The sequence below is a fragment of the Dipodomys merriami genome, unplaced genomic scaffold, assembly GCF_024711535.1.
Source record: "Dipodomys merriami isolate MVZ:Mamm:240054 unplaced genomic scaffold, mDipMer1.0.p SCAF_13, whole genome shotgun sequence".
Taxonomy (NCBI): Eukaryota; Metazoa; Chordata; class Mammalia; order Rodentia; family Heteromyidae; genus Dipodomys; species Dipodomys merriami.
In genome coordinates this window covers 11,918,922-11,939,899 of record NW_027202604.1, presented here as the reverse complement: position 1 = coordinate 11,939,899, position 20,978 = coordinate 11,918,922, and the positions used below count along the sequence as shown (strand labels likewise).

The 20,978-nt window shown below is 37.2% G+C and overlaps 1 protein-coding gene and 1 pseudogene across 1 annotated transcript in view; one reads left to right on the top strand and one right to left on the bottom strand.

The window, feature by feature from the left end:
* Positions 1 to 20,978, top strand: part of Znf385d (zinc finger protein 385D) — an 813,868-nt gene that overhangs the window by 241,426 nt on the left and 551,464 nt on the right. The gene's annotated exons all lie outside the window — the stretch shown is intronic.
* Positions 726 to 1,472, bottom strand: LOC138824675 (ran guanine nucleotide release factor pseudogene; annotated as a pseudogene).

The window sequence follows — 20,978 nt, the reverse complement described above, 5'->3', positions numbered from 1 at the left end:
AGAAAGGAAAAAATAAGTAAAAACCAAGGTTTGGGGCTTTTCCATGGTAGCAGTCAGTACCTGCCATCTTGGCCTTTGTTGATGTTTTGTTGGTGCTGAAGAACTTTTGTTGCTTAGGGGATAGTTTTGATCCTTTGTCCTAAGATGTTTATCACAGGCACTGTTGTTCCTGGGGTCTTTTTTTTTTTACAGATGTAAAGAAGACTCATGTGTCTCAGAAGTAAAGAAACTGATATATTTTATTCCACAATCAGATGGAGATTTGGAGGTCACTGCCTAGGCCCTCCTTCAGAATCAAGGCTCAAAACTTCATTCACTCTGACTCAGAATCAAAGGTGCGGGCTGGGAAGGTGGCTCAGTGGTAGAGCGCTTGCCTTGCATGCCTGAGGCCCTGGGTTTGATTCCTCAGCACCATATAAGCAAAAAGAAGAAAAAGCTGGAAGTGGCTCAAGTGGTAGAGCGCTAGCCTTGAGCTGAAGAGCTGAGGGACAACGCCCAGGCCTAGAGTTCAGGCCCCACGACCGGAACCCTCCCCCCAAAAAAGAATCAAAGGTGCTGTGATTGGCAATAATTTTGATTGTCTCTATTTTTAGATTTGATTTCCTTTGTTTCTACCATTAGAATATCTAAGAATCTATTTGAACTCTGGGTTTCTGATATTTCTTTTTTTTTTTTTTTTTGGTTATAAATCAAGTTTATTTCTGCAGAAAGGAGGTGTCTTAGGTTTATGCACAGAGAAGTAAAAGGAACCCGGGGTATTCACCTCTTTTTCCTCCACCCTTCCAGAACTGGGTCCCTAAATTCTCAGCAGCATCACACAATGCTTCAGGAAACTTTACTGGGGATAAAAGATGTTGGGATCATGGAGGGTCAGACTGGTCACTAGTTGTTCAAAGTTATTCAGGCTCCAGGGTGTAGGTGACAGATTTTCAGGACTAAGAGATGACCTGTTCTCAGAGGGGGGTTGGTTGAAGGTGAGCAAGAGATCAGTTTGGTACTGGGGCAGCCGAAGCAAAGCCTGATGTAGTGTCACATCCTTTGCTACCTGCTGGTTCCCTTTAGTTACCTGCTGTTTCCCAGAGAGGAGCCAGGCTTCTTGGCAGCAGCCCCGCAGGGCCAGGTTCTCCAAAGTGAGGGGTTGCACCGACTCCACCTGCTGGATCCTAGCCCCCTGCACCCAGATGACGTCCTCAAAATGGTATTGCGCAGCCCAATGGTATTGCACAGCCACTTCTCCCCGCACGTGGGCCTGCAGCTCCAGAAGTTCCACGATCAAGCTCTGGTGGGTCTCTGGGTGGCAGAACACTTGTTAGTTATCCGGAACCGGTCGAAGGTCGCTTACATCAATAGCCCCTGGAGGGAAGATGACAGAGAAGGGGCCCCCAAACAATGGGAAGTCTCTTGTGGGTTCCATGGTCCCGGGATTAGGGTATGGAGACTAAAGGGTTTTTAAAGAAACCCATATGGGGCTTCGTGGCATCTCCCACCCGCACCCCCAGGGTTTCGAAGCCCGGTTTCTGATATTTCTATCTGATGACCATAGCGTCTTCCCAAGTTTTAGGTATCAGCATTTAGTTTCACTCTGGCCATTTATTCCTATATTGAGAATGTTAATCATGCTGAAGGCTGTGTTTAGAGCTTTGTCCGTATTTAGCTTCCAGCAGTTCTTGCTGAGGAAACTGCTAGAGCACAGAAACCATCTCCATTTTATTTTTTGTCAGTTTGGGGCTTGAACTCTGGGCTTGGGCTCTATCCCTCAGCTCTTCAGCTCAAGGTGAGCTTTCTACCGCTTGAGCCACTTCTGGTTTTCTAGTGCTTTATTGGAGGTAAGAGTCTCACAGACTTTCCTGCCCAGGCTGGCTTTGAACCATAATCCTCAGATCTCAGCCTCCTGAGTAGCTAGGATTACAGGCATGAGCCACTGGCCCCCCCGGCTCCATTTTGGGTTTCTCATGTGGTTCAACAACAACAACAAAGACAAAAATAAGAAAACAAAAAGAACTTTGTCAGCATAATGGATATTTATACATGTAAGGTGTCTCTGGCTGCCCTGGTCTCCTTCACTTGATGCTTGACACATCAGCTTTCACTATTATCATAGTTATAACTCGCCTGTAGGTATAGCTCTGCAACTCCATACTGTAAGAATTACATATGATATGCTATATGACAAAAATCTTGGAATTGTTACAATAGCACTCACAATGTTTTACATCACCCACTAAAAACCACTAGTATCTACCAATAAATTCCTTTTTTATTTTTGCAGGCCTGGGGGACTTGAAATCAGGGCTTGTCCAGTCTCTGAGGCTCTTTGTGCTCAAGGCCAGGGCTCTACTACTTGAGCCACAGCGCTACTTCCAGCTTTTCCTGAGTAGTTTATTGGAGATAATAGACTAACAGACTTTCCTGGCTAGACTGACTTCCAACTGCAATTCTCAGATCTCAAGCCTCCCGAGTAGCTACGAATATAGGCATGAGCCACCGGCCCCCAGCTAAATTCTTTTTAGAGGATACTGAGTGTTTATACTGTGTTGTATGCAATTTTATTAATTTTACTTTAAAAATCATCAGTTACTAATTTAGACTGAATGAGCAAGATACGAATTTGCACATAAAATTCATTTGAAAATGCTATCTGCCTTTGTTCACTTTCTGTTTCAGCATTTGAGGCACTCAAAATTATTAAACATTGGATATATGATTGAATTAGATTTACTACATTTTAAAAGGATTCATAGCAACAAAATCTGTTCATGCCATATGACATGTGTCTCCATGCTCAAAAGGGCACTTTGCTCATTTGAATATATGAGTTGATTTCTTAATATTTTTCAAATGAAGATTCTACATTTTCAATAACCTGCTGCCATGTAGCGAACTGGTACAGCGTAAAGGCACACATTCAAACATAAACTTAAGAGTCTCCAAAATGGGCCAGTTCACCTGTATGGACTTTTCAACCTTTGGTCCCTGTGCAGTTGTTTAGACAAAACTTATGTTATTGACCAGGAATTAAAGAATGCTCTTTAGAATGTGATCAGCCATATTGTGTTTTGCTATACATCTTACAGGTTTTTATATTTATGTCTGTGGCTAGTAAAGCTCAAATTATTTCAATATCTCTACTGAGATTTCCTAAATGCTAGAAGTGTTGATGTCACCATAGGAGAGAAGTTAGATATTTATTTCTGAATTAAAATGTCCTTGACATATTTGATGGCCTGATCTAAAAGCTTAATTAAAGGGATTTAAGTCAATTTCCTACCTCCATTCATAGAAACAAAAGTACAGGAACATGTAGCACAATTGTAAAAATGAATATGTATTTGAGCTTAAAGAAGTCTCCACATTCCAGAAACAGGATGTGAATGCCTTTCTCTGCGGGATATGGGGTCAGTTACAGGCCTGCCTCATGGCTACAACCTTGGTTTATTTCCTCCCATAAATAGACCACAAGAGATTTCAACAGAAGCTCTTGTGTGAAACCAAGACCCTATAGCTCCTTCATAAATCCAGTAACTCTACACATGAAATTGGGAACTAGTGAAGAAATTATTCATCAGGGACTTTGGTGTGTGAGGACGAGAAGGGGAGAAAAGAAAGAAATTGAACTTAAATAAACCTGTCTCTGAGGAATAGAGTCCCAGTTCACATAACCTGTGCGTTATGGCTCTAAACACATGAATTAACATTTTGGGCTGGGAAGCTGGCTCAGTGGTAGAGTGCTTGCCTCGCATTCATGAGGCCCTGGGTTCGATTCCTCAGCACCACATAAGCAGGAAAAAAAAGGGAAAAAAAACAACATTTCGGTTTCACTAATTTCTATAAAACATTTGGGCTGCCCTTTTATAAACCAAGGTCAGAAATCTTTGTAGGGACAATTCTGCAAAATGACACAAAGACTCTTTTATTAAGATTAAATCCAAAAACAAAGGTCGGAATAATAGAAAAGTGATTCTTTAAGTCAAGAATTTTCCCACTGTGCTTTAAAAAAAATTCAATCCAAGCTAAGGAAAAACCCATAGGTTATAATTGTAAATGGGTCATAATATGAGAAAGAAAGCAAATACAAGCGACAGTATGATTCACACTTGATTGCTGGTTATGATAGAATATTCTTAGAGATGCTATATATAATTTCTAAAATAAAATGATTAAAGTGATAGAACAGAACCAGAATATGTAAGGAATGATGACATAATAAGCAATTAGATAACTGGAAGTTAATCACATATCATTGTATCACTGTATATAGCAGAGAAATGCAAAACTTAGGCAAATTAAACAGTATTCTTGATAACCTTGAAGAACGAATTAGTGTTTTGGGAGTACAATGACAAAATTACCATAAAAGCTTGCCCAGATATAAAAACAGAACAGATAAAAAAGGAAGTCAATAAAAATGGAGTTAAGAAAAGTAATGCATAATCTGCATATAGATAGAATACTGAGTAGAATAGGAAACAAAAAAGGAAATGATAACAGTTGAACCAAAATAATATCAAGGATTATCCAAATAAATACTACTCAACACGAAGTATGAGATAAGTGTATGTTATAATAGAGGCCAAATTTCCACTCATGGAATCCAACTATAAGAAATATCAAAGTTATAGTTGAATAAATTGATGCCAGGTGTACTGGCTGAATATGCCTGACTTTCCAGCTACAGAATACATAGTGGGGGTGGGGTGGGATCATAGGCTGAGTCCAGCCAGGGCAAAAAGGGTTCTTACCTGAAAACAAACTCAAGCAATAAAAGAAGATAAGGTTCAGAGAGGTAGAAGGCCCTGAGTTCAAACCCTAATACTACCAGAAGAAATGGAGTCTGTAACAAATAGATTAAATTCAAGAAGTATTTCGGAATATTTGAAGGTCCATATCAGAATAAATATTTTAAAATTAAAAGATAATCAATTTGGGCAGGGTAGTTAAAAGGATTACAAAAATACATATCACCATCATATGAGAAATTTATCCTTTTGGTTTGTACCCAACAGGATGACAATGACAGGTATGTAGAATATTCTAACAGACGACAGATGCCTTCCTACAGAACACAGCCAATCCAGGGAGGGGTAACCATGAGACACAATATGTAGGGGTGCTCCCTTAGATTCTTGGGGTTCAAACATCAAAATCCTGGGTGTGAATCCATCTTTGTAGAGAAACTAGAAGCTGGAGAGCCATTAAAAGAGATAAAACAGAAAGCACGCATTGAGATAGTAAAGTCAAGAAAAAGACCAAGGATCAGGATCCATGTGGTGTCTGAAATAAGGCAACAGCTGACAGATACTCATGCCACTTGAAGTTGGGTGCTTACAGCTCAGATTTCCAAGTCCAGAGAGCTTGGTGCCTGAGTGACAGTCTGGATGGATGAACAGGAGTGGTTCTAAAAGTCACGAAGCACTAAATTGATAAAACCACAAGACTGAAAATCAATGGTAGTAAGATATGGGGCTGCCTGAGCAGGAAGGAGGGAAAGAGATAATCCATGGAAAAAGATGAGAACCCTAGGTATTGTTGTTCACCTGCCATAGATGATAATGACACGATAGTGCTATGTTTTTGTATGATGCCTTACAGACGCTAAGGAGGAAAAAAGCAGTTGAATGTGTTCATATGCAATCTAGTTAGGTATTATCAATATTTTCTTGCTAACTTTTGCTGTAATAAGTAAAGTGCTCCTATAAAACTCATCAGCCAGCTCCATGTTTAACGTTTGACTCTAAACCTGTCTGATGTAACTTGAATCCTGTAGTTGCCAGGAAAATAATTTTTTAATATCTTCCTCCATCAATGGCTTGCTTAGAAATATAATAAATGTGGTTGACCCATTCAATGTGCTGGGATATGTTTAATTTTTAAATGAATCATATGTGATATATTTCTTATAAGCAATTATCTATCTATCTATCTATCTATCTATCTATCTATCTATCTATCTATCTATCTATCTATCTTCTGTTCTCAACCCAATCCTCTAATTAGTTTGGAGATTAATGTGTAAATAATTTTCACTTTTTGTCTAAAACTTGTTTGGTGTTTACTTCTCGAGAATTACTTTTTTCTTTTTTTTCTAACATTTTGTTTATTTTGAAGTACTAAGGCTTGAACTCAGACCCTTGAAATTGCTTGGTTCACTTGCTTGACTGGTGATTAACCATTTGTATCATATTTCTACCTTGGCCTTCTGCTATTTTGGAGCTAGACTCTAGTGAACTTTTCTGCCCCCACTGTCCTCAAATCTCAGTCCTCCAGGTTTTAGCCTCCTGAGGAGGTAGGATTACAGATGTGAGCTACCAGTTCCCAACTAAAATCTTGCCAGTCATTTGTTAATACATTTTTTGTTGAATTTTGCATTTGTATTTGAGTATGTACATAGAAATTCCATTATTAACAGAAAAGTTAATCACAGTAATTAGTAAGGTATTTTTGGTTTACTATTTTTCTATTAAGTTTTCACTGTTTCTACAAGGGCTTGAGTTCAAGCCTCAGTATTTCAAAACAAACAAACAAAAAGGTAAGAAAAAATTTAAAATTTTTAAATTTTCTGACCTAGCGTTATATTTATTTGTTAATATTCTGTGAGTAGTTGTCAGTAATTGTGTGTGTGTGCATGTGTGTGTGTGTGTGTGTGTGTGTGTGTGTGTGTATCTGTATATTTCTGTATTTTGAATATTTAGGGAGTGGGTGCTTGTAGCTTGGTTTATTTCACATATGAAATGCCTGGCATTTTGTACTTGTGTTTGCTTGCCATCTGTTGTCACAAATGACTTTGGTTCCTGTTTCTTTATTCTTCTCTCTCATCACTTGTAGGATGGTTTTCTATGGTGATGTTTGTCTCCAGGTGTGTATGGAAGAGATGTTGAATGGACACTCAGTCCCTTATATGGCTAGAAAAAAATCTCATCATCTGGATTAAGCAGATCTAAGCCTTTGCCAATGAGCAAGTCTCTACTTCTTGTCTTTTCCCTTGGCCTTAAAAACACTAGTCCTTTCTGTACCATATTTGAACTCTTTAAATATTCTAAATCATATATTTATTGTTTTCAATGAACTGTTTTAATACCTAATGTAGCTGTTGAAAGGATCAATGAAAGGATCTGTCACAGCCATGCCAGGGGTCCACGCAGAGGCAGGCAGGCACAGGAGAAAGATCATTACAAGGTTTATTTGAGGAGCCAAATTTCCCCCAGAGAGGGAGCACATGGCATCCTCCATTATCTCTGTAGCAGCAGGGTCTGGGATAAGATGGGAGTTCAGGTGGGTCTGGGTGGAGAGAGGGAGGGGCCAGCTGTTTGACAGGAATTCCAGGGCTGGGAGAAGATCAAGCCTGGGTAGAGCTGAGCACCAAAGGTGGGCATAACGCTTACAGCTGTCACTTAGGATTGGTTGTTTGGACCAACTTTCCTGAGAGTAATTTTCCTCAAATGCTCAGCGATTGAGTGGCTTGTTTATGTATGCAAATGAGTGTCTTGGTTGCCCTGAGCTGCTGAACTACTGTCTCAAGTTAGCAGTCTTGAAGATTCATGTAACTAGAAGATCAGATGCTCCAAACATGTGGTCCAGTTGGCTTGTTTCCCTGGAATACTAGTGTTCTGAGAACCAGGTATGTGAAAAGTGCTGTCTTTTCTATTAAAGCAGGTGGCCTCCTTACTGTCCAGCTTGTACTCATTGCCTTACTCATGTAACTGTAACCCCTCTGTACAGCATCTTTACAATAAAATAAAAATTTAAAAAAAATTCCTGCTTTGGCTTGGTGATTTCGCTTCTATAGATTATCTTTACTTGTTGTTATTGTATTGTTTTAGCAGAATAGGATAAAGAAAGTAGCAGAGGATATGCATAATTAAGAAACAGCTCATGTTGCTTAAGAAAGCAGAAAGTGTAGTAATTAAGACTGTTAATCTTATCTCAGTGTCTTTTAATGGTCACTTCATGTAAACACATCCAACTTTCTTCAAAATAGCCAAGCTGGAGCAGATTGTGAACCTGAGCTAGATCAATTCAAGCAGAGAGGCATTAGGGATAAATAAGGGTTAGCCTACCTGCCTGTGTGCTTGCTTACTGATGGCTTAATCCTTCTGTGATGAAGTAAAATTTGACTTGCTAAGACATTTCTTTATTTTGGTGTCTTCAGTTATGACTGTGGTGTTCCTTAGAAGACAAACTTAGAACAACACTCTTCCAAGTTGACCCTTCAGGTACTCACTAGCTCTATCCTTCAGCTGTTTTACCCACTTCCCAAGTGCCCTTGGGATTGTCCACTTTCTTTAACAAGCAGTATTGAAAACTTGTATGTGTGTATTTATGTACGTATGTAGGCATGCATTTGTCCATTTTAATGGTACTGGGTACTGAGCTCGGCTTTGGGCTTACTAGACATGCATGCTGCCGCTTGCGTTCCACAACCTTTGCCTTTTTCTTTAGTTATTTTTCTCAGTCTTATTAGTAACATTTTTCTTTTACCCAGACTGGCCTCAAAGCAACATACTCGCATCTCCCGCTCCAGAGTGGTAGCACCATTGGTATGTAGGAGCTACTACACCCAGCTATTCGAACATTAGGCTTTACTTTCTCAATTAATCAGCAACTTAGTTTTCTTCTTATCAATTCTAAGGACTGATTTTGCTCCTAACCCTGCTGCCTAAGTAATGACAGCTTACCCTGGTGTCCTCGTGAAAATGTGTTACTTTATCTTCTATTTTTTTGGAGACCTATCCCAAATATCAAATACTTTAAATGTTCCCATACCAGGGATATATGGAAATACGGTGCAATACACATATACAAATTTAAAAAAAATCATTTGGTCTAGCTTAACTCATTGACTTTGTTTGGCTCAGTTTTCTTGGTGATTGAAACCTCATGTACAGGAACTTGGGCTAAGTGAAGATATCCAATTTTATTTGCAAATATAATACAATTTTTATGTATGCCATTTGCAAGTATTGAGACAATGATTGCAATTTTAAACTTAGAGAAGATTAAAAAAAATGACTGTTTTTCTTTTTGCATGTTGAAGCCAAGATTCAAAGATTTTTCTTTTCTAATTGCCAAACATTGTACTAGATTCATGGTCCCTAAAAATTGTACATGTCTTGGAACTTTGAGTTTTATATTCTGTTTGAACTTATCTGATTTAAATTCCTCCACTATTTGTTCTGCTTATAGGCCTCTTCCACTTTCCAGGCTTACAATTTTTATTTAATGGCTTATCTATCATTTAAATGGGATCTGGCAGGAAGCAGACACAGATCATGTTTGAGGATTTAGCTCCTATGACCAGTGATCACTTAATTGAGAAACTCTAAAGTTTTGCTTAATACTTTAAAAAATAAATATAAGCTATCACTAGTAACTTAATTTGAATAGGAACTGATAACCATTTCTCAAATAGTCGGTGTTCGGCAGCTTATGGAGAACATTTTTACTGTATATAGTAATGCAATGCAAAGGGCTTCACCAGAGATGTAAGAATAATCCCAGATGGGACTAAGTCATTGCTCTTCACTGCCATGTGAATGTAACATATATAAAGTCAGCTCCGCAATATGAACCAAGGTACTAAACCCATGCCAACATTTCAGGCTAGGATGAATATATTAAATCATTTAAAATGCTTATTTGAAAATCAGTTGTCTTTCTTCAATAGACCATAAGCTCATAGATATATATGTATGTATATATTTAATATAAAACGCAATTATGGGACAATTTCAGAGAAAGAGACATCCAGGGAGAGAGAGTCTCTATAAGCAATGTTTACCAAGTGCAGAATCAAAGTAACTTATTCTTTAATATTAAGCCACATTCTTGGAATATACAAAGCATATTATCTTCTGTAAGTTAGTCAAACATTTGACATTATTTGCTAATAATACTTCACATGTGGGTAAATTTTAGAAAAAACACAGTGCATTTCAATCTTGCCTGTGAGTATAAAGGTTTTATGTCAAGAAGGAGGTTTATGTTACCTCATTGAAATGATCTGGTTTAGAGAACTTGCCTAACATTTACAAAGCACTGAGTTCAACTCTCTGACAGTGAAAAACAAAATAGCAGAATCTGGTGTTGAAAATATGATTTCTCAGAAAAAGAAAAAAATATATGAGTTAGCCATTCCCAAATAGTGGTAGACTCCCTGATTATAAATTATAAACTTTTAATGCAGAATGCTAGAACAAATTTGTTTGAAAGTATTTGAAAGTATCATTATTTGAAAGTATCATACACATGTATTGATCATTATATGTGTAGTTAGAATTTGAGAGGAAAAACAGAAAAGAAGATAAACAGAAAGAGTGAGAAAAAGGGGAAAGCACCTGCTTCTATCTTGAATCCTCATTTGAAAACCTTAATTTGTCAGAACTGCTGTTTGTAGGGTGTGTTATAGGAGCAATCACAGATTAGGGAGTTTTGTTAGCTATGCATCAGAATTTCAGCCATGCCACTTGGCAAAACTGTGATCTCCATGGAATTACTATGTTATTTGTATTAATAATTATAACCTTAAAATGAGTCGTTAATTTTCTACTTGCTTCACAGGGCATGTGTATTTGCTAAATGAGCATTATACCTTTATTAGTTTACCATTATATATCTACAAATACATCTATGAATACAATGGCCTTCCTAATTTGTGTTCCAGAAGGTCCCCTTGATATTCACAACATCAAAACAAAACAAAAAAATTCTAAGGAAAGTCATAGTGTACCACAGCCAGTTTCTCTTTTTCTATTTGCGGATTAACTCTTACACTAGTAAGGATTGTTCTCTTGTTGCTTTGAGGTGAGCATGCCAAGCTCAGCAGTGCAAAGAAACGAAGTTAGGCAAGTGATAACCCAATACTGGGTTTATGTTAGTGATAAATAGACTTGCAAATAGAAGATAAAGCTTTGATATCAAAGTGCCTATAATTCCAGTTACATGGGAAGCTGAGCTGTGGAGGCTTGAGGTTCTACAGCAGCCCAAAGTTAAAAAACAAAAGGCTACTAGTGCAAAGTAGAGTTGGAGGCCTGGCTCAAGTGGTAGATCATCAGTTGAGCAAGCTCTAGGCCCCGATTCAAACTGCAGTGCCATTCTAACCACAAACAACACACACATGCATACACACAAACACACGGAAGGTAAGGTTCTGTGGGTATATGGACATGGTTTTCTTTTCTAAAGATGAATAAATTTTTCTTCAACATTTTTGCATAAGCATCTGTCCATATATTTTTTTCATTTGCATAAAAATACTAGGTGGGTGTTTTTTTAAGCCATATACTTATTTCAGAAATAACAAACCAAGTGGAATTTACTCATAAATTACTGTAATTATGGGCATAAATCAATCAACCTCCAAGAAATTATTTATCATGCATCTGGGAACAATTTAGGCATGATTCATTAACTGCGGTTGTGTCATGTCTTTAATGAGTTATGTTAATGAGGAAGCCTTTTCAGGTGTGATCTGTTGGACTCACTCTACCTAGGACTATTCTGACACCTCTAGTTTTGATGATATTTTTCCTGGGGGTAGGGGCTGAGAAAGGAAAGAAAGACCAAAATTCAGACAAGATTTATTGAAATAATTTTAATCAGATTATTTTTCTTCCTGCTCAAAATATAAACGATCATACGCAACATCTGTTTATATAATTATTCATGGAGAAGCTCAGAAATGAGACTGTGGAGTACCTGGAGAATATTTCATCTGCTCTGTTCTTCCTGTGGAATGAGGTAGTGGCCTGGAATAAAATCTAGTTCCCTGCATGGCACCCATGGGCGGGGGAGGGGGGGCATGTGTATCCATCCAAAGACATTCAGAGAGTCTTAGACTAGATTTCTACGTTTGAAATGTAGTTGTCAAAATTTCAAGTTGGCTTGGCATTGGTGGCTCACGCCTGTAATCCTAGCTACTCAGGAGGCTGAGATCTGAGGGTTGCGTTTCAAAGCCAGCCTGGGCAGGAAAGTCTGTGAGACTCTTATCTCCAATAAACCGCTTAGAAAACCAGAAGTAGTACTTTGGCTCAAGTGGTAGAGAGCTCGCCTTGAGCTGAAGAGCTGAGAGACAGCACCCAGGCCCAGAGTTCAAGCGCCATGACTGACAAAAAAAAAATCAAAAAACAAACAAACAAGTTGGATTCAAGTTTATAGACTGAATGCTATGCAAGTCTGACATAAAACATTGCAAAATCTACAGACATCCCTTTTTCTTTTCTTTCATGTGTATGCTGGTACTGGGACTTGAACTCAGGACTTAGTGAACACTCAGCCTTTGTCACTCAAGGCTAGTGCTGTACCACCTAAGCCACATCCCTTCTTCTTCTTTTGTCTTTTTAGAGTAAGTAACTCAAGAGCTTGTTTAGAGGTGAACAAGTGTGGGACACAGATGATTCATTCTGGAGGCATTATCACTTTCCTTGGTAATGCTGAACAGAACCTATGGGTAAATTGGGTGTAGACCTTCAGTAACTTGCTCTGCAGAAAAGAGACTTAAGTTTTTCAGTATTCTAAAGCTAGATAATGGCTACATTATGGCTTTTTGTCATGTTATATTGTCATGCTTGGCTGCTACCTTCATGCTTTTTTGTCATTCAACTATTGGGTATGTATGTATTTTTTCCTTATGCTTTTGTTAATCCAAATTTTCAAATCTTGGGACTCCTTAGAGTCCTAACTTGAAAATTTATGTGACTTCATTATGTTCCCATTTATTTTCTCTGTCATTTTATTTTAAATTTCTTTCTACTCAATTTATTTTGATTTATTCAGTGATTTCACTTTTTATGGTAGACATATTTCCCATCAATTCTTAAATTGTCTTCATTTCTAATACAAATAAATTTGCAAGTTTTCTTAGGTAGATAATTGCTACTTGTCTTGGTTTAGAGTCGTTTTATTAAAGGTTTTAAGCATTCCCAAATTGTAACACTATTTTTCTTTTTTTAGTAATACCAGGATTAGAACTCAGTGCTTCAAACTTTCTAGACTGGCCCTCTACCCTGAGTCACTCCTTCAGCCTCAATTCTCGCATTACTTAAAGTATATGTCAAAATTTCCACGCATGTGGTAATTTTAGTTGTGTTTTCTTATCAATTTTCCACATGATTGAATTGAGGGGGGGCATGACTTGGATGAAAATCATTCTCCTATCCATTGAGTTTTCATTTAATGGTTTAGAGAGAGATACTTTCTGCAAACCCATGCCAAGAAAGGTAAATTTTCTTGAGTTCTTCCTCTGCTGTCCAGTGTATGTTTTCAGTCTACATTGGCTTACAAAGTGTAGGACTTGGGAGGTCTGAATTTTACTAGCAGTTTCATTAAAATAAAGTAAACAACTTGCAATAAATCAAGGTAAGTATTCTCATAAAATTATGTTACGAGCAATCAATAATCATTTAAAAATGAACCAGGTGTGGGGTTTTCCTGTAATACTGACTACTTGGGGGGCTGTGATGCACAGGATCACAGTTCTAGACCATCCTGGGCTCCAAAGAAAATGGTGGGAGATTCTGTCTTCAAAATAACCAGGAAAAGTTGGGCTGGGTGCATGGTTCAAGTGGTAGAGCATCTGCCTAGCAAGCTGTACAAGAGATGGTCCCTGAATTCAAACCCTGGCATTCCCCAAATACATGAACCCTATTTCTCAACAAACAGGAAAATACATCAGAGATCCAATTGTGCAAAGATACACTTGACAAGGACAGACAGTTGAGATAGTTCAGTTTATCTTTTCATTAAAAAAATTATCCTTAAGTAATTGTAAAGAGGAATTTCATTTTAGCATGTCAGGTAAAGGACAATGAATGCAATGCATTTTGTTCAATGTCACTCCTTTCCTAATTCTCTCTCTTCTGCTCTTCTTAAACAGAAAAAAAATTCCTGTAACAACACTCAAACCCTCAGGAGACAAAGGTGGAAAAATCTGCATAAAGTACTCTTTAAAATCTTCTCTCAATGAAAAATATAACCATAACCATAATCAAATTGAAAGATAAGTAGGATAGTATAAACTAATATCTATCTATCTGTCTGTCAGTCTGTCTCTCTGTGTGTGTATATATCTGTCTGTCTGCCTGTTTAGATAATCTATCTGTCTATCTATCTATCTATCTATCTATCTATCTATCTATCTATCTATCTATCTATCTATCTATCTATCTATCTTTCTACCTACCTATCTTCCCATAGTTGATATAAATCATATTCAAATGCCTCTTACACAAGCAATGCTTATTTGCTTCATTTTAAAATATATGCTAAAACTACACTAACATATAATTTCTCTCCTATCAAGCTGACAAAAATTGAAGAAGATAAGCAGAATATGCTATTGATAAAATTGTAATACACTGCAGGTAGAAATGCACAGGCCCACTCCAGGGAGGCATTTGGCAACATTTTTCAAAACTATGTAAGATTTTCCCACTGAGCCAACAAGAAATGCTATTTATAGCTCTATACCCTAAGGATACATCTCCCCACATACTGAACAATTTATACACAAGATTATTTATGCAGAGTTCTTTTATAATAGCAAAATTTTAGAAACAACCTAAATAAATATTCATGGAAGCCCAAAGTGAATAAAATAGGGAAGCATTTCACAAGAAACTATCATTCAGATGTTAAAAGGAATGAGTAAGTTCTTAATGAACTCTTATGGAATTACTTCCAGAATGTATTGTTGAATTAATTAAAATCAAGTGGTGGGAACGTGTTGCTTTTTTGCTAAGGAGGCAACGGGAAGATAAAGCAAAAGATAAGGCTAGTGAGAAGCAGGTGAAAACAGGACATTGCATGGCAGGAGAGCACTATCTCTGTTCCACAAAGACACTTTACCATTCCAAAATGAATAATGAATAAGGCCTTAATATGGCCTAAAATTGAATGCCACTCTATTTTAAATGGCTGATAGAGTCTTGTTCTATGTCAAATGGCTGACTGAATCTTGCTGTATGTCAAATGGCTGATAGACCCATCATCTTGTCTCACCTGAGCCCAAGCCTTGATGTCAACTTCCAATGACTTTTAAACCCAGTCTCTCTAGTTTCTAAAATCCTCCATTAGTTTTGTGTGAGTTTTCATTTAACACTGTTAATTTTCCTCTTTGTTTTTTTGCACTCTCTACAAGCCTATTTATATTATTTTAAGATATGCTTATTCAATTTTATCCAATATTTTTGTTTTTAATAAATGTTTTTAATTTTAGCTAAGTTTTAAAATCCAGAAATAAAGCATTGTTTCTTTTTTTTAATTTAATTTTATTGTAAAGATGTTGCACAATTACACAAGTAAGGTAGTTAATACATTTCTTGTCGAACATTGTTACCCCCTCCTTTGTTTATGTCTCCTGTATTTTCTCCTTCCTTCCTTCCTTTCTTCCCTCCTTCCCTCTCTCCTTCTCTCACTTCTTTCTTTCTTTTTTCTTTCCTTCTTTCTTTCTCTCTCTTTCTTCTTTTCTCTCTATCTCTCTCTTTCTTTCTTTTGTTCTTTCTTTGTATTTGATGATACCGAGGCTTGATCTTAGATCCAGGTAGATAGTCTAGCACTCAAGTCAAGCTCCCAAACCTTTTGACTTAATCATTTTACTAATAGAGTCTTGGGTGTTTTGCATAAGCTGTTCTTAGACCATGAATCCTCTACCAAAAGGATTATAGATATGCAATGCCATGCCTGGAACTAAGGATAAAGTTTTATCCTCAGTTTATGCTCTAGTTAGTTAAATTCCTTCTTCTGAAAATGTTAAGAAATATATAAACTTGTCTAAATAGTGCTCTTTTCATCCATCGCTTTTAAATAGATCTAAAGACTGAGGAATTGTCTAAGTCCAGACAAGTGTATACAATTAGAGCCAGAAGTTGGTTCCCTTGTGCTGTATTGTATTGAAATCCACAAACCAGAGATTATTTACCTTTACATTTGTAGTCAGAACTCAAATAAGCACTTTGAAGGGAGGATGTTTTTTAATCTTTTAAATTTTAAGATACCTGAATAATTGGCCCTCAGAGAGAGAGATTGAGCACAAAATAATGCTCTTTAGCATCCTTCCTCTGCTGCTTTTAAACCCCCCAAATGCATTCGTGTTTCTACAAATGCGTATTAGAACAAAACCAAGGAAATTTTCAGTGAAATAATTGATCACTCCATATTTTACTCTTACTATTCTAAAGATTATCTGGTGGTTCCGACCTTCATTATCGTTAATTTCCAGAATGGACTTTAAGAAGGGAAGCTCTTTTAGTGGATTAAAGAAGGCATAAGGGAGTGAGGATTGAGGCACAATGGCTGAAACTTGTATTTATGAGACTAATCAATTACTTCTAAATGCCCAGCAATTAGTCTAGTGAGTGACCAACACATTGTTGTACATTTGTTTCCCAGGGATGTTCTCAGCTCATATTAGCAAGGCTTTGTGCCACCATCCAAAAGTTCTGAATTCATCTTGAGTAAAATTTTTAATGATCACTTTTCATCAAAAGTATTGCTTTTTTATAGGGAGGTCTACTTTTCTATACCAAGAATGGAAAACTCTTGAAAAAGTTTAAATACCATTTTACATTCAGTGTGAAGGGTGTCTGTTCTATCAAAGCACAGATTTGTATGCACCTCTCTGTGTAATTAATCCAGACTTTATTGTGGCCTTACAGTTCATTGATAGGAATGGAGTTTGTTGTCAAACCACAAATATCAATGATTATTTCTTACAAGATGAAGCTACTGCTATTTACAGTTCACGATTTAAATGATCTTATGAACCATTAAAAGTATCGTGTATTTACAACAAGATTGTAAATTTGCAATATGAGACTTGTCTCAAATTAACCACTGAAAAGCCAGAAGTGGAGCTGTGTTTTAAGTGGTAGAATGCTAGCCTAGAGCTAAAAAGTTAAGGGACATCACCACTCAACCCTGAGTTCAAGCCCCAGTACCAGCATAGACACACATGTATTCACATACACGTGCACGTGTGCAGGCAAACACACACACGCACACACCATTCTTAGGAACAGGCTGAAATTGACTAACAAGAAAATCCATTGTGGCATGCACGCCCACACACACATGCTCATGTACACACATGAGAGTTTTTTCATTGCTAAACTTATTCTTTTGTAATGCATGCTTTTTGAAAAGGAATGAAATAACATTCTGAGATTGGATTACTGAAACCTAATCGAGATAGTTTACTTGGTTTCTTGAGATTAGCATTTGTGTCAAAGGCCCTGCTGAATCCCTTAAGTTCTAAGGTATGATGTTACCAAATATACTTATTTCCAGCTTTATTTTAGCAATGTAGCCTTCCAGCCACACACATTAATCACTGAGTTGCAACACTTCCCTTGAGTTCCTGATTTTTTATCAATAAAAAGCCAAAGGCATTACACCGCATTAAAATATCACATAGTAAAAGTATTTTCTTTTCCCAAAGTTAGCTTGATGTCTTAAGTATTGTGGAAATACCTATTGCTAAAATAATACCTAAGACAAGCCAAAACCACCTTTTCTTCTTCCTGTCAGATCTGAAGATAATAGGGAAATGTTTTATTGACAGATAAGCATGATGGTTCAAATACATTTTTCTTATGTTTCTTAATACTTAAAGAAAGAATCAGCAATCACAGACTTGGGCCTTCTATTTCCTATCAGTGTTCTCATCCAATTATTTGATGTGCATTGTCATATTAGAAGGCATTTACAGAACCCATGGATCCAGCCAAATTGTCACTTGTGGTCCTATTCTTCTGATTACACTTTGACCTTGAACCTATTAGCAACCACTTTTCTCCTTTACTTATATTTATATTTTTAAATTCATTTCTTGCCAGTTCTGGGTTTTGAACTCAGGTCCTGGATGCTATCCCTCAGCTTTTGTGGTTGAGCCTCAGGCTCTACCACTTGAGCCACAATTCCCTTCTGTTTTCTTGAGTTTTTGTTGTTGCTTGTTTGTATTTTGCAGTTTAGTGGAGATAGGAGTCTGATGGATGTTCCTGCCCTGGCTGATTTCTAACAGCGATCCTCAGATCTCAGTCTCCTGAGGAGTTAAGATTATTACAGATGTGAACCACTGGGACCTGGCTGTTATCTCATTTATTAAATTTATGACAGTTCAACCACAAGAATATAACTATGATGAAGACACATATGTGTATATGTGTGTGAGTGTGCACACAAAGAAACTGGAGCACACTTACTGTACTAAGTTCAAGATAAAGATTGCCAGTGTGATTTCAAAATCCTCAGTTTCAATCTACTTTACCCTCAAGTGCTAGAATGTACGTCCCATTACAAACTATGAAAAAAGAATGAAAAAAAATTGTGGCACTCAAAACAACCTACCTCATTTACTTTCAAAAAGCAGCTCTTACACGTTTTGAGAGGACTGAGTAGTAGTAGTCTACAACAACCATTTTCCCTTTTTCTTAGAACTGATCTGATGAACAGTGGTAAAATGAAAAGATTAAGGACATCTATATGTATTCAGCCATCTAACTGAGGATAGCAGATGGTCAGGGACACACTTGTAGGTAAAATGAGGCTTGTTTGCCTACTGCAGCCAGGGAATCTCAGCTTCACAAACAGACCTTGGGAGGGGTTCAGGAGGCAACTGCCCTTTTGCTGAATGGTTCTTGGAATGGTCTTGGAAAGTATTAGTCTGTCTCAGATGGAGTACTGATAAGGCATAGGGCAGCTCAGTGATTGGGTATTTCACTCCTGGGTAACCTCATTGAGGAGAGAAGCTAAATACCTGGTGTAACATTAGTGAAAAAGCAAAAATTACTCTAAAAGAAAGCACTCTTAGTCATTTTTCAGCTATGACATGACATTGGAAAAGCCATCCAATCTTGCGGGCAGAATTTTGAGTGTTGCTGTGGAAACACTTGTTTTGTTTTTGGTAGGACACTGAACTGTGATTATCAGGAAAACTTGTTTTGTATTTCCTCACAGTAGCTTTCTTCTAGGACAAGATCATTCATTGCTCTGCCTGCTTTATTGATTTTTAAAATCTGTTCCATAGTGACTAATCATTTACATTATCCATGCATTATACCATAACACATCATTTAATTAAATGATGAAAAATGAATTGTAATCTAAAGTTAAAAGGGTTTTGGAAGCACTAAATAAATACGTATTTTAGACTTTTCACTATGTGTTGTATGTTAGAGACTTGAAAAATCTTGAACTTGTTTTCGCTAGTACCTCATAATGTAGAAAAGAACAAGGGGAAGTCCATGGCAGTTGCTATACAATTATGTAAATAATAAATAATGCAAGTACACAAATCAAGGAAGGTGCCAAGTTTTTATTGGACAAGTTTCCTAACTTTCTAAATGGTGGAAAAATAAAATCCTGCTAAGGAAAAGGCAGTGATGTAATGCAAGAGAAGGCAGAGGAACAAGGATAGATAGGAGTACTAAAATATTATCCACATATGATACTTTACAATAAGTGTTACTTCATTCCTTAAGTACTCTAGTGGAAGAAAGAATATAAATTAAATCAATAAGAGTTTCAAGGTCTGGCATATTGATTAGAGATGTTCAGATTGGGAAGGACACAGTGAAATGAGAAAGTCCAAAAATTGGTGAAGAGAAAATTGTTGTAACAGCCCTGATGGATAATTTGGGATTTTGCATAAACAGTCTTAGAACTCTTCCAATGGTTTGGACTAGTAACTTTGATTCCTATAATTTATTACTAAGAAACTAATCAGCTATTTATATCGAGATTTATGCATGAGGACTTTTATTGCAAATAAGTTACAAGGAGACTAGAACCAACATAAATATTAAAAAAGACAGAAAGAAGTGAATCAATTGTGATAACGCCAAACACTAGAACACTTTGCAGCCATTAGAAAGCATGCTAATTAGAATACTTAATGACTTGGGAACATGCTTGTAATGTTACATGGATAACAGAAGAATATAATCATGAGTAGGTCTGCCTCACAGAAAGCTGAGTTCTTGCTGTATCTTCATCTCTAACTACCCCTATTATCCAGGAAAAATTCTTTTTTTTTAAATTTAATTTTATTTTATTTGTGAACATACTGTACAGAGGAGTTACAATTACATGGGCAGGATAATGCGTACATTTCTTACCAAGCATTGCAGCCTCCTCCTGTGTTTACCCTTCACATCCCTTCCCAGCCTCCCCCCTCCCCCCCAATCCCAATCCTTCTCCTTCCCCCCCCCCCCCGCACCGATGTTGTAAAGCTCGTTTTGGACATGACAACTTGTACTTCTCATTGTTGCAACAGGTCCACCTGTATCCTTAAACAACTGGTTTTTCCCCATCTCCTCCACAAGTTATACTGACATCAAATATAGTGAAAGCAGGGGTTATACTGTGGGGGAGGGACATACAAAGCAACAAAGAGATAATCTTATAAATGCGTTAGAAACACATGCATGAAAGAAAAAAAACATTAAAATACACATCTAAGGGTTCATTTTCCTGACATCACATTATCTGACCTTCAGGAAAAATTCTTAAAAGTAATCACAGCCTTAAGCTCACCATCTGTTAATGGGGTAGAGGGGTAGGGCTGCCTTGGAGTGTGGATTGGAATGACGCTCAAGAAGGAGTTCATTCACGTTGTAAGAGCTGAGTACACAGTAGTTGCGACGGATGATGACATTTCAAGCTGCTATTTTTCTTCTGATTCACAGAAATGGTTCTTCTGCTCCCTCTGGCTACTGTCAGCTACTATATTGTCTTGTGTTTCATTGAACATGAACTTTGGGAAATAGCTGTTACACGTTTTCAAGTGTTGCCTTCAAAACAAATAGCAAAGGTTTCCAGTTGCCATTGTTTTGGTCCTATCTTGCACTTTTCTGATCTTTGATATTTGCGAAGTATCTGCTCTTAGTTAAATGTGTTATGCTTTGGGGACCATTTGTAGCACTTCTGTATCAGCTCAAGGGTAAAAATTAGCAAATAACTTGTTTACATGCTAAGTCCCAGGCACCAAA